Source organism: Cuculus canorus, chromosome 1 (genome assembly GCF_017976375.1).
Source record: "Cuculus canorus isolate bCucCan1 chromosome 1, bCucCan1.pri, whole genome shotgun sequence".
NCBI classification, from domain to species: Eukaryota; Metazoa; Chordata; class Aves; order Cuculiformes; family Cuculidae; genus Cuculus; species Cuculus canorus.
In genome coordinates, this window is record NC_071401.1 from 126519331 (window position 1) to 126533081 (window position 13751).

Sequence of the window (13751 nt, forward strand, 5' to 3'; positions counted from 1 at the left end):
GTGCATTAGTTCCATTTCCCTTTCTAGGCAGTTATGTTGATGTGGAAATAGAGAGCTGTGGGAAACCCAGCCCCTAAGGATCACTGTAATCACTGGTTCATTCCACCAGATGTCATACTTTCACTTGAATTAGAAGGCATAATTTCAGTAGCACAGCTCATATGTTGTTTTAATTTTAGTATTCATCTCTACAAATGGCAAATACGACTGCTGTGATGGTTCCCACTGTGCCTCCAAAATACCATGGTAGGACAGTGATCAATCTTCCTAACATAGGTCAAAAGATTGTGTAAAAGACAGTGATACGATTCTGAATCCTGGAATGTGGGTTTATAATTGGCACAGGTGCTGCTGGGACAACTAAGGGAAAAGAAGTTGTTAGATGTTTGCTTCAGGAAAGAAAACAAAACAAGTTTCCTTCACTTTTAGTGTGTGCTAAGGCTACAACAGGGTCCTATATAAAGTTATTCCTAAAACAAGATTATGAATGCTGGCTCTGACACGTGAAGGAAGGAAAATAATTAAGGTCTGAACATAAGTGTTGTATGTGCTCTTTTTCCAGAAAGAAGAATTCCAGCAGTCACAAATACAAAATAAGCACTTTACTTGGCTACGCTAAACGTTTTCCATTGTGTTCAGGAAACAAGGTATCAAAAGGTAGATAAAAAGACAATTGTCATATCTAACAATATCCTGCCTGATAGAATAAGAAAAACTTCCACCCCTGTCAGTTTGAAACTTTCTGTGTGTTTTCAGCAAACTCCAAGAAGAGTGTTTCCTGGAAATTTCTTGCAGGAAGGAGCTTGGTTTTCAACATAGATGTAGCTGTTACAGAGATCTCTGCTATTGGTTTAAGAGAAACATGTGAAACCGAGCTATATAAGTCCCTTACAGGGTCATGTTCACTGACTCTTGTGGCAGAAATGAGGATGTGGACAGCTTGGTGTGTGGCTATGTACTTCTTTGGAGCAAGTAAGGCATCAGTAAAGCAATGATACCTGCTCTACTGTTTGAAAATGTAGCTTACTTGTTTTACTGTGTTTTTGTTTTGCTTTGTCTTTTAGGAGCTAAGATCATCCAAACCTCAAGTCTTGTATTGAAAGAAGAGGACAATGCTACCCTGACGTGCAGTCAAAATGATAATCATAATTACATGAGCTGGTATCTGCAGCAGCCAGGGAAAGGGCTGCAATTGCTCTATTACTCCATTGGAGCAAATCTGGAGCAAGAGGGTGACTATTCCACTGGATACAAAGCTAAGCGATTAAACCTCAATGACTTCTATTTGGAAATTTTATCTGTTAAAGCAATCCATTCAGCTGTCTATTTCTGTGCCAGCAGTTTGGACACAACACTTCAAAGTCATTTGCTTTCTTTACATAAACTTCTTTCCTTTTCAGCATCTTCCCTCAGAAGGGAGCTGCTCTCAGCACAGGAAAAGAGTATGTAGGCCTATTGACAAGCCAGATGAAACCAAGGAGCTGGAACAAGAAAGGCAGTACAGGTCTTTGAAATACAAGTTAATTGCTGAACTTCTGTTTCTTGATCAGCCATTTTATTCTGTCTTGTCTGAGCATTCGATAAAGTTCGTCAATCAAATGCAGACCTAAAATAAGGGAAATGGAAACTGCAATCTATACAGCCACAAATTATTATCCTCAGGCCATTTTCTTACCTAGTACAGAACAATTACTTGAAATATACATATGTGTAAGTTTAAAATACATTAAAGGTAGTTGTGGGGTCCACAGCGGGCTGAGGACCCCTGATTAATGCACCCGGAAGGAGATCATGGGACGGGAAGTGGGCAGACAATATAGGACCATGCATGAAAGTAGCACTATCCATTCACAGATTGTTTATGTATAAGCTAATCCAATCATGCGGAGACGCGTGTGTTAATCAAGGGTATAAGAGGCGCGTGTAAGATCAAGCACCGGCCGGCCAGCCCGCCCTGTAACTTCAATAAAGAAACTTGCTTCCACATCGCCGTGTTGTGTCTCAACAGTGACAGTAGTGACTTGTATGTACACTCTCATTCGTCTCTGAATATTATCAAGCAGTGAAATCTACTGTGCTTGGATAGGCTACCCTAGTCACATGACATCTGTAGAACTAAAATTGTTAACAGTAATGAGAAGGAGTCTGAACAAAAAAGCATATAAGAATAGAAGCTAAACAGAGCTAATATGGCACAGAACGCATTAAAATTACAAAAGAGCAGCCACTACCATGATGTGCAAGTGCATAGACACTGTCCTGAAAAGTTACATATGCATGGAGGATATAAAGAAGAAAGGGACACAAAATAGTATGCAAATTAGAATGTTTGCATTCAAGAGAAATAACATGTAGACTTCCATATATTCTGAAATTGTTCTGATTATCTGGTTTAATTCTGGCTAGGTAGTGAAGCACATGCCACTATGTGTGGTGTCACATACATCTCTTTATGCCTCATTCTTACACCTCCTTCACTGTCTAATAAGCATCAACACAGTCTTTATTCCTTCTTTCTGCAAATAATTTCTGAGTTTGGTTTTTTTTTTTCTCTCAGTCAACATTGTGATGTTCCCCATTCAAAGTCTTGTCTCTCTGCCTTTGAGCTAAGCCCTACTATGGACAGTTCTCCAGAAAGCATCTGTATTTTGGAGTTAAAAACATAGCAATGGACATGAAGAAAGTGAATATATATATAGTTTTACAATATAATCTCTCCCTGATGGAGTATTTCAGACTTGGTATGAAGAGTCTTGTGTCTCACACAAAAACTTACTGGTGTCTCACACAAAGGCTTACTGGTGTCTTTCCAGCATTGCCATTCTCCCAGAGAGTGTTATTGATGCAGTGGAATTAGTCACAGCATGAGGTACTCTTCAGTGTAAGTGTTCCGTGATGGTAATAAACCAAATTGCCCTAAACTGTCCAAGAAAGCACTAAGCAAAGCCTTTGTGATGTGTAAAAGTCAACTGTATGATTTTCTAGCTCTGAAATAAATAAGAATAATGATTTATTTCCAGACTGAGGGTTTTGGAAAGGTTTGAAGAAAGGGTGTAGAATGGGACCATTCCATAATTACAGACACAGCATCCACATTCTGAAATTGTTCTTATTATATTCTAAATGTCATAGAGCAAAGGAGTGTCTCTATTACCACATATGCAGGATAAGTGTGCTGAACTTCTAGGGAAAATTTCAATTTGTGGTCATTACAGAACATTTCTTTACTGGGAAAGGACTTATTGGATTACAGGCAAATCCCGTGGGAAGAAGGTGAAAGAACCTTTATCTGAGTCATTTAAATGACAGCTGACCGACTGGGGAGCAGCTTTGCAGAAAGGCAATTGAACATGAGTAAGAAGCAAACCCTTTCAGCAACGAAGGGTGATTACACTTTGGGTTGCATTAGCAAGAACGCAGTTAATATGTTGAAGCACTTGTGAGGCCGTATTTGGACTACTACCTCTCTTTTCCATACACACCTCCACCCTACCCTAAACTCAGTACAACAGAGAGATCAACAACTGTAAGAGAGTCGAGCAAGGAGTCAGTAAGATTATTAGGGGATAGGAGCAGAAATGTAAGAGGAGAGGCTGGAACTGATATTGTTCATCTTGGAGAGGAGCAGGCTAAGGGATGGCTTTTTGCACGAGTCCAACTGCCTAAACAGAGTTGGAGTGTTAAAGGGGCACAGTGGAAGCCGTTGGGAACAAGCTGCAGCAAGATAAACTCTGATTAGTTGTAACAAAAAAATGCTTCTTCCTGAGGGTGCTTCAGCGCTGGAACAGACTTCTCAGGGAGCTTGTCAGATCTCTGTCCTTGATATTCAGAAATCACTCAGACGGGGCTCTAAACAACATGATTAACTTGGGAGTTAGCCCTATTTTGAACAGGAATTTGGATTGAGAGATCTCCAGAAGCCATGTTCCACAGCAATTTTACTACGAGTATATGATTATCATCTTACTTTGCTGTTCTGAGATGCCTAGAAAAAGCATGTGGATTTGGTTTTTTTTTTAAATTTTGTAAAAGCAGGTCAGCAACTCTCCAAAACCCACAAGTCTTTTGTTTTTTTGTGCATTGCACAGCAGAAACAGCAGCTGCATATGCAAAACCCATCTGCAGACTTCAGTAACAAGAAGATTGTATGATAACATGAGCTTTCATAAGGCCTGTATGTGTCACTATTTCTGTCCCAACTGTAATACAGTGAACGGAGCTGCACCCTGTGCCTCAACTTGAGAGGCTGGGGCGGTGTTGTGGTAAAAGAGGCTGGTGTGTTACCAAAATATTTTTTTGAGTAAATGTCAAACCACATCCTGTTTTGGCTAAAATTCAACAGCTATTCCCTTAAAGAGACAATTTCAAGCACAGTTTGGCATGTCATCCGCTCTGGTTCTGAGATATCATTTTCTGCTGAGGCCTTCAGAGATATTCCCCCTTTCTGTTGGAGACCTTGGTTATGCTAGGACGAAGCTCCCTTCAGAGTCTCCATTCTATGCCCTTTACTCCTTCTGCCTCTCTGTTGGAGAAGAAGTGAACTGGATTCCTATGCTTCTTATTGTTTTTCTGGGCATTGACAGATCTGACTTAAGTGCAGTAGATTGACAAGAAACATGTCTTTGATAAAGAATACTTACTCTAGATATAGGAGCCTCCAGAGGATGACCCCAACACCCTCATAAGTTTTACTCAACAGCATCACCATAGATGAATTTGTGTATTGATTCCACTGTTACATTCCTTAAAAAATTGGCAAAACATTCAAAACAATTCAAAGGATTGAACCATTCCTGGGCTGAGATCCTCAGTCGACTGGTCAATGAGTAGGTACTCCCATTCCATGTGGAAATCTCATCTGTCCCCACCCCTTCTATCCTCTTAACACCATTCACCTTCCAGACCAGATTCAGGTGGTCAGGGTAGAAATCAGAGGCCAGGCATACCGGTGTGGCTTTACTCTTCTGTTGGATCTCTTGCTTTGTTGGGGAGAAGATGGCCACAGCTGGAGGTATGATTTCATCGTCCTTCCCTGAAACAGAAAGCAAAATGCCCCAGAGCCTTCATCCTCTTGTGTCTAAATATCAGGCCATGTGTTTTTTGTAGAAATACATGTGTTGGAGACTGGATGCTGAATTCAAGATTGAATAACACTGAGCATGGTCTTTGGTCTAAAAGAGAATGATATTTACATTAAATTTTAATTTGTCTTTCCAACACATTATGTACTAAATATGCCATGCTGTATATGCCATTGAGATTAAAAAAAAAATATGTTATTTGAACAGAATGTGGCTCCAGAATTTAAAATATAAATGTAAAGAGGAAGTACAAAACTTTTTTCACTGGACACTGACCAAATGGCTAAGCTTACTAAAGCTAAGATAAGAATTGCTTCTCTGGTTTGCTCTTCTAAGGTGTACAATGAACAGGGGGGCAAACCGATCTGCATTCATCCTCTATAGTCTGTATCTCTTTCTGTGTCTGTCCACCTCCTTGGGTTCTGAGTCAAGATTTTTCTGAAATTTCTGGGCTCATTTCACCTCAATCTCTCCTTCTCTTTATACTACAGTTTTAAAAATATAATAAACAAGCAAACAAATTGCTCCCAGACATCTAAACCTTAAACCTACAAAATCTTTAACCTACCAAGTTGCCTCCAAAAACTAAGAGTAAGTATATTTTAGAGAAATAGTAGGTCATGTTTTCTTATTTGTCAGTCAGCTTAGTTCCTGTCACAAAATGTTGCTGATATCTAGAGGACAAAGAGATAAAAGTAATAAATTCCACACTCCAAACATCAATTGAGCAAAATAGGATTTAAATTGTGAAGTCTTGATTCTGCACTGCTAGTACCATTTCCACTCTACTTGAGGAAAAAGAAATGTGCTCGAAGAAGAGCACAGAGAAGAGACCCTTGATGTCTTCTCCTGATGCCAAAAAGGACACAAAGTACAAGTTTATTACACTGTGAAAAGAAACAAATGGTACTTCAACTGTGTTTCTCATGCCAATGTCATGGGACTTACCAGCTCCATCACTTCTATTAAAAATATCTCCTATTTCTTCCTTGCATAAAATCGTGGCAATGCAGAAAGAATTGAAATCAGAGTAAAACAGGAGACAATATATAGTCATTCCTCTTGGCAAAAGTCTGTTTGTCTGTGTCTGAAAATATGAATGCTTGAGTTTCGTGGTTCTCTGTGTGCATTATCTATAAGTATTTATCTTGCTACAGAAATGTTCTGTGATATATAGTCTCTTTAATTCCAGTTCTTCTCATTTAGCTTTCCTTACACCCTCACTTGATGACTTTATAGAATTATTTCCTGCACCAGCATTTACATTTTTTTCCTGATTTTCTCTCCATCTCCTTCTCCTCTCTTCCTCTTTTCCCATCCATCTGCTAGGAATCCAGTGTATACACCTGAAATCTTACTAGCCAGACAGCATTGCAGACAGGTCAGAGGAATCATGGTAAAAATAACTCTAAAGAATGCGTACAAAACCAGACGAACTAAAAATGGAGGTGTAATTTTTACTCTAGTGAAACTAGTGGAAGCATTGTTGTTCATTTCAATGACAGCAGCATTCTAATATTCGGTTTTCTATTTTTGCTTCCTGGATGGATCGAGGGCTAGCATCAGATTGCCTGCACCTAATCTGAGAAAAATGACATTTTCTGAGTTTTTATGTAGCTGGACAGGCAGGTCATTTCTCTTTCCCTTAAAATGGTATCTGGATCCTACCTTCTGAAAGAATAAATGCTGTTAATTAGGAAATGCATGGACGGTAACACAGTATCCACAACTGTGAACTATTTTTCTTCAGCAACACAACAATTTTCACCAGTGCCGGACCACAGGAGGTTTATACACTCATGCACAAATGCACTTTGGCACCACAGTTGCCATCTGCTTACCTGCTCTTAAACGTGATTGGGTGTCTGGCTTTTTTGTCTCTGTCTTCTCGAAGAGAATCCCAGTGAGGATCACCAGTTTCTACTGATTTAAGTCTCATAAAAAATTCTCTTTCTTTAGAGGAACTCTCCAGTTTGCCATAATTCTTTTTTACATAGAACTGTTTAGCTGCATCACTTCTCTAAAATGTAGATTGTCTGCTCCAAAATCCTTAAGCTCAAGTATCTCCCCCATTCACCAAGCTCTGCCATGGTCACTCTGAAAGTCTGTCTGTGAGAACTAGATTGATAAGGATTTTTTTTTATAGGCTTGATAAATGCAGCCATTTTCACCAGATATCCTTATAGATAATATTCATCTTAATGTGCTCCAGAAAGAGCTGGAATTATTTTTTATGTTCCATTCAGCTTGCTCTAGTCTGTCCTAAATTCATAGATCATGAATAATGAGGCTTCCTTCACTTCAGGTTATATTCTGTCATCCTTTTGTTTCAAATGCTGTTTCTCATGTATATTAGTCTTCTGCTTGGATTTTCAGATAGCAGTCCCTTGCTATCAATCCTCCTCATAAAATACTCTAATGTGTTCCTTGATCTATCATTGAGTTCCTGAATTGAGTGTTAGTGCCTTGATCTGCAAGTTATCTCCAGCTTATGAGTTTTACTTCAAGAATCAAAACATTGTCTTCTGGGGCTACCCCCACTCACAATTTGTCTGTGTTTCTCTTCATTTCTCTATCCCCCACCCCCTTCTTCTGTATCTTTGTCTATTTCTTTGTTTCTTTCAAAAGCAAAAAAAGGGTCTTTTGCAATGATTAGGGCAAATGTGGCAGAAACTTTATGAAAATGATTACAACTATAAGACTGATCACCTCTCTCAATGATACAAGATCCAACAAAAGCACTGAGACTGACCATATAACTCAGGAGCCAAGAGTGGGAGAGAGACACACAGAGATGGTTCTAGAACATGTTCTAACTCGTCACAGTGAGACAAGACTCAACTCAATCATTTCACTCAGTACAAGTGGATGTGTGCTCAAATATTGAGGTTTTCTTGCACTTAGGCAGAAAATGTTGGTGTACGTGAGTGAACAGCAAGTTGATCTTAAGATCAAGTGTCTTGTGAAACTGAAGAAATCCAGAACGAAGACTTTTCAGTTAGTGACTGAGTCTTACAGTAAAGAGATCCCAAAGATCAAATCAGTGCTTCAAGGAACCCGTTTTTTGTTTTTAGAAGATGTGAAAGCAAAAACAACAGAGATCCTAAACAACCTTTCAGAAAATGTGGAATTGCTTTGAATGTTGACAGCATCGTATATAGCTGTGTGTCAACTTAGAAGGGAAATATTTTGAAGGTGATTTGAGTTGATTTTAATTTGTTAAATAAAAAGTGTTACAGGCACAGTCTTCGGAGGGGGGGGGGGGGAGGTGTTCAAACCTCTTGTTCTCCTGTTCTGAAGTGATTGAGGAGATTAAAGAAATGACAAGCACAGAGCAGGAAAAATTACTCCATTTCATGGGATTATACCCATCTGTCACACAGCACGAAGGTATTTTTTTTTTCTGATATGACATTAAAAAAGATATGTCAAGTTCCCCCCAGATCTATCATCAGAGTCTTTTCAAACAAAGAAGTGCATTAACTGACAGATGTCTTTTAATCTGTTCACCAAGTTTTTCTTCGCGACCACCATGAGCCGGATGCTGTCACCAAATTAAACTCAAGTAAGAACAGAGTGAGAGAAAAAGCAGCTACGATGCCTCTCCTGAAAGAGTATGACTTCTGATCTGGCTGGCGTTCTGTTCCTTTCTCTACCACCTTTGAATTCTACATCTAGCCAAAAGGCTTGAAGTCAGCACATTTTTTATTAGTGGTTGTTTGAGGATTTGCTTAGGTAATAGATAGCAGAAATAGAAGAGAGCTCCTCTTCTCACTAGTCACACAGGCAAATATAGTAGAATATGTTCTAAAGCTTTGCCCTTTCCCGATTTTGCTGTTTGTATTTTAAATAGGAATGGAAAATTATTTGGAAAGCTGTGTGAGTCATGCTGCAGGGTTCTGCTACGCTGACACAATATGAAGAGTGAATGCAAAGCAAAGACTGTAAGACTAAAGAAGGCATGTAGTGGTTGCTTTCTTATCTCCAAAGCATTTAAGTTCAAAGATCACAGTAAATTGAGGAATCCTTTATAGTTTTGTCCTACTTTTCTGATCTTACACTGAATCCAAATAAACATTTTATAAATGTGCTTAGTAACAGACACTTCTTTTCCTCCTTTACATCAATAGGCATGGATTTACAAAAAAAATAAATAATTTTAACTTTTTTCCTCAATCAACCATTTAAGTACATTTTATAGGTTGTATCAGCATTTTATCCTGTAATGAATTCTTAGTCTACAGTAAGAAACATAAACATCTAAGGAAACTTCCTAAGCACTGTCAGCTGGGTGCTGTGTCCCAGGGCCTCACCACTCACAGTGGTGAGTTTGCACAATATTTTTAACAACTCCTAGGATTTTCTGCCACTAGAACTTCTCAACTGCACATAAAGCCTGTCTGATATCACCCTATACCCTGTCTTTCGTGAGGTCACAAATGGAAGGGACTACTATACTCTCATCTGTCTTAGAAAATAGTGTGATTTTTGCAAAAGAATATGCTGAAACAGATGGTATATTGCTCCAAGAGGTCCTGAATGTAGCAAATCCAAAAAGTAGCTCTTTCCGTCTCTATCTGTGTCTTCTCCTCATCTGTAGTTTCAGAACTCAGCCTGAGATATCTTCTGTAAATAAAAGCAGAAACAGTGAATCTGTCACCTTTCTGCTATCACTAAACCGTGCTAAAGAAGAGTTGAGTTTCTGGATCTTGCACATCCTGCACCTCTTCCCCAACTTTCCTTTTGACCAGTTTTCCTACAAAAGATCTCTTTTTGTCTTAAAAATCCAGTGTCACATGTTTCTTAGAAGTGTAAGCTTCTTTTCCTTACCTAGTATTGTTACGGGACCAAAATGTTGACTATGTACCACAATTCTACAGAGATTATCTCAAAAATATATGCTTCCCCATAACAAAAATGGAAGGGAGCAGTATGAACATCCTATATGAAAAATCCAGGAAAGAGACGTGTCATCCTGGGAGACAATCCCAGGGTTTGATGCTCACAGGAGACATTGAAGGAAAGCTGATTGTAGGCCATGGAATCCACTTCCCAAAATGAAGTGGTGTAAATGCTGTTTTACAGCAAAATGGAAACTGGTCTGGACAACATCCTAAGGGTTATCCTATTAGGCTTTTGTAGAAAGGATAATATGGGAGTGGAAGGGTAGATACAACAGATATTCTTGTAGCCTCTTTCCTTGAGGTCAATTACCTGACATGGTGCTTTCTCCTAGAAAGAAGAGTGTTTGTAAATATGCTGAAATTACTATTTCTTTTTCTGATGACAGTGTATTCATTTCTTTTCGTCTGTCAACCAGGCACAATCTTCCAAGGCTGAATGTGGGATAAGAATGACATTGCATGAAGCAATATGATTGGCATGTGTCTGCTCATTAATGACCACAAATCTGCTGATTACTGTTCAGGATATGTCTTACTTAAGACTGTCATGTAGTGGTGGAAATATATATACAGTGATGATGGACTGAGCAGAACATTTTTTCTACACACAATTTACAATGAAGTCTAGACTAGAAACCTTCCCATGTAAAGACAAAAAGGTATGATGCCAGGATTTTCTTACAGGAAAATTCTTTTTATATGTGTGTGACTTCTGGGTATCAGAGGAGAGATTCTTTATGTTTTGTCCATCTATTCTTAATGGACATACTCCTCAGAAGTATTATCTTGGAGCAATATTTAGGGTTTATCCCTCTCGGAGATTTTTTTTTTGTGAAAGTCTCCCAAAGGATTGCATCACCATCTCTCCAGTGTTCTCACAATGGTTGAGCTTGATACAAAACTAGTGCTTCCTTCAGCTCTGCTGCCTTTGGCTGAGGACAGACTCTTGAAAATGCAGACTCTGTGCTTACACACACTGAACTTCAAAAAATAAATGGTCTTGGCTGTATTGCATGTGTCTGTATTGCAGAGACATCTGGAAAGAAAGAAGGGCTGCTGTGCCTCTATATGCACAGCTGTTATTTGTCTTCTGTGACCCACTCCTACTCACCAAACGAATCTTGTATTTATATCTGATGAGAAACAGGAAGGGAAGATGGCTGTGATAGGCTGAAAACTAGAGAGAAACTGACATGGGCATGAGCCCACAATACAGATGCCCAGTACTGGCAGGAGGATAAACAACACAGGTGCACTAACGAGGGGGAGTGCAGAGTCGTTGTCATGGGGTGATTTTGGAGTGAGATAGTTAAAAGGAGAAAAGATAGTGCAATAGAATATTAAGTATATATACTGATGGGCAGGGTACGGTAGATGGACAGCAATTTCTATTCTGAAATTTCTGGCACACACACGCACACGCACACGCACACACGCGCACACGCACACACGCACACACACACACTGTACAGCAAACACATCAAGCCCCCCAGTGCACCTGTGGCCAGCACCCTCGACTCAGATAATCAAGATGCTCACTCCAACTCATTGAAGTGTCTTAGTCCAGGCTGGTCACCTACATTTTCATGTGGACCTAAGGCTCAGTCTCCTACAGTACTGGACATTCATTAATGTATTTAGACAGCTCTTGGAGCTCGTGTCTCTAATATTTCTCTAATTAAGATAATTGGCATAAGTTAACGTTGGTCTTTCTAGTCATGCCACACCAGGCTGAGCTCTTTGACTTCCTCCGTGTCTGAAGCCAATTATCATTTTTTCCCTGGCTGACAATCACATTCTGGCCTCCCACTGTATATACAACAAAGATGTAGATTTTGGTGGATGTAGTCCTGAACTCTCAGGTAAGCGTCCCCAATAACAGTGATCTGTGCTTTATTTCTCAGCACATCCTGGAATCATCTAATGAGTCAGAACAAGACAGATGTAATAAAAATTTCATTCACTCTGAGGGCACTCTCAGGCCGTATTTCACTCTGTGATGCTTTCTGTCTGGGTCTGAGTGTGCCTGTAGCCGTTAATGTCCCCAACTACCCTCCAGGGACCTCTGCCCATGGGCCCAGGATCTCCATTTAAGCTTAGACCTGGGCCTTCAATTCTTCCCTGATCTGTGTTGTGAGTGTAACTGTATTCAGCCCTATTTCTGATCCTTCCTCCTGAATGGACCTTGTACCTAATGTTGTAGGTAGCTTGTCTTCTGCATGGACCTCTCATATGCAAATTGTAGCTTGTCTCCAGTTGTGTCTTTGGTCCTGTATCTTGGACAGAAGTTGAAGCATGTGCCCATGTGACAAAGAAAGCTAATGGTATCCTAGGCTGCATTAGGAAGAGTATTCCCAGTGGACTGAGGGAGGTGATCCTTTGCCTCTACTCAGCTCCAGTTAGACCACACCTGGAGCACTGAGCCCAGTTCTGGGCTCTTCACTACAAGAGATATGGACATACTGGAAAGAATCCAGCAAAAAAACACAAATAGGATTAAGGAACTTTCCACCTTTCATAGGAGGAAAGGTGGAGAGAGCTGGGACTGTTCAGACCGGAGAAGAGAAAGTCTGCAGGGATCTCCTCAATGTGTACAAATACTTGAAGGAAGGATGAAAAGAGGACAGAAACGGTGGTTGCAAGGGCAGGCTTGGGCACAAACTGCAACTCAGGAGATTCCCTCTGAACACAAGGAAACACTTTTTACTATGAGTGTGACTGAGTACTGGATCGGGTTATCCAGAGAGCTTGAGGAGTCTCCATCCTTGCATATTATTAAAGATGCCTGTGTCCTGGACAATTGGCTCTGGATGGCCCTGCTTAAGCAGGATGGGTGGACAAGAGGACTTCCAGAGTTCTCTTCCAAACTCAACTATTCTTTGATTCTGTTAATCCACATTGTAGCCTTCTTTCCAGTCCTTTCTCTGGACTACAGCCCAATCTTCTTTTGCTCCTCATTGGACTTCCTAAGTATATCCTGCACCTGGTTCACTGATTGCCTTGTTTGGGACTGTTGATGGACCCTGTACCCTACTCTGCTTGCTATATTCTGGTGCTGTGGGACTGTGCTCTGATTAGTAAATGTACTGCTTGAGCTATGGTCACCCTTGGTTCCTGGTTTGCCTTCCCCATTGGCCCTTGCTTCTTCTTGTCATCTTTCTCAGCAGTATATACAGAACTAATAGTGCATGGACATAATCGTACAGTCTCTCCTCATGGTAGTCTCCAGGCAAAAGAAATAGAAGCCAAACTTATGGAATGATGAGGGGATTCAGCAGGGAATGGAGTCCCTCAGGAAGACTTAGCTGCCTGCTGGAGAGGCAACTTAGCACGAGCTTCAAGCATGATCTGTAGTAGGTATGATTTGTGCAAGCCTTAGATGCAACATCAAGCAATAGAGTGTAAGAAAAGGGAGGTTGTTTTAAAGTGCAAGAGTGAAGAGTGACAGTGCTCAACTACTGCAAAAATTACCAAAGAAGAGGTGGTTTCTTAGTTTCTTGAAGACCTCCCATCATTACTGCATGCTTTAGCTGCACACAAGATTTATTTATTTATAATCTCAGTGCAGAGTAAAATTAATTATATTAGTTTTTTGCTATGCAATATACAAGCTATCAAAATGGTAATTTAATGGACCCTTTTAGCATTTTGACACATATATGGGCTCATAAAAATAGTAGCTTTGAAATTAGTTTTCAAGCTGGTTTTGTCATAGGCCTTGGCCTGCTGGCAGCCTGAGATCTACTCATGGTTTATCTTTATCGAG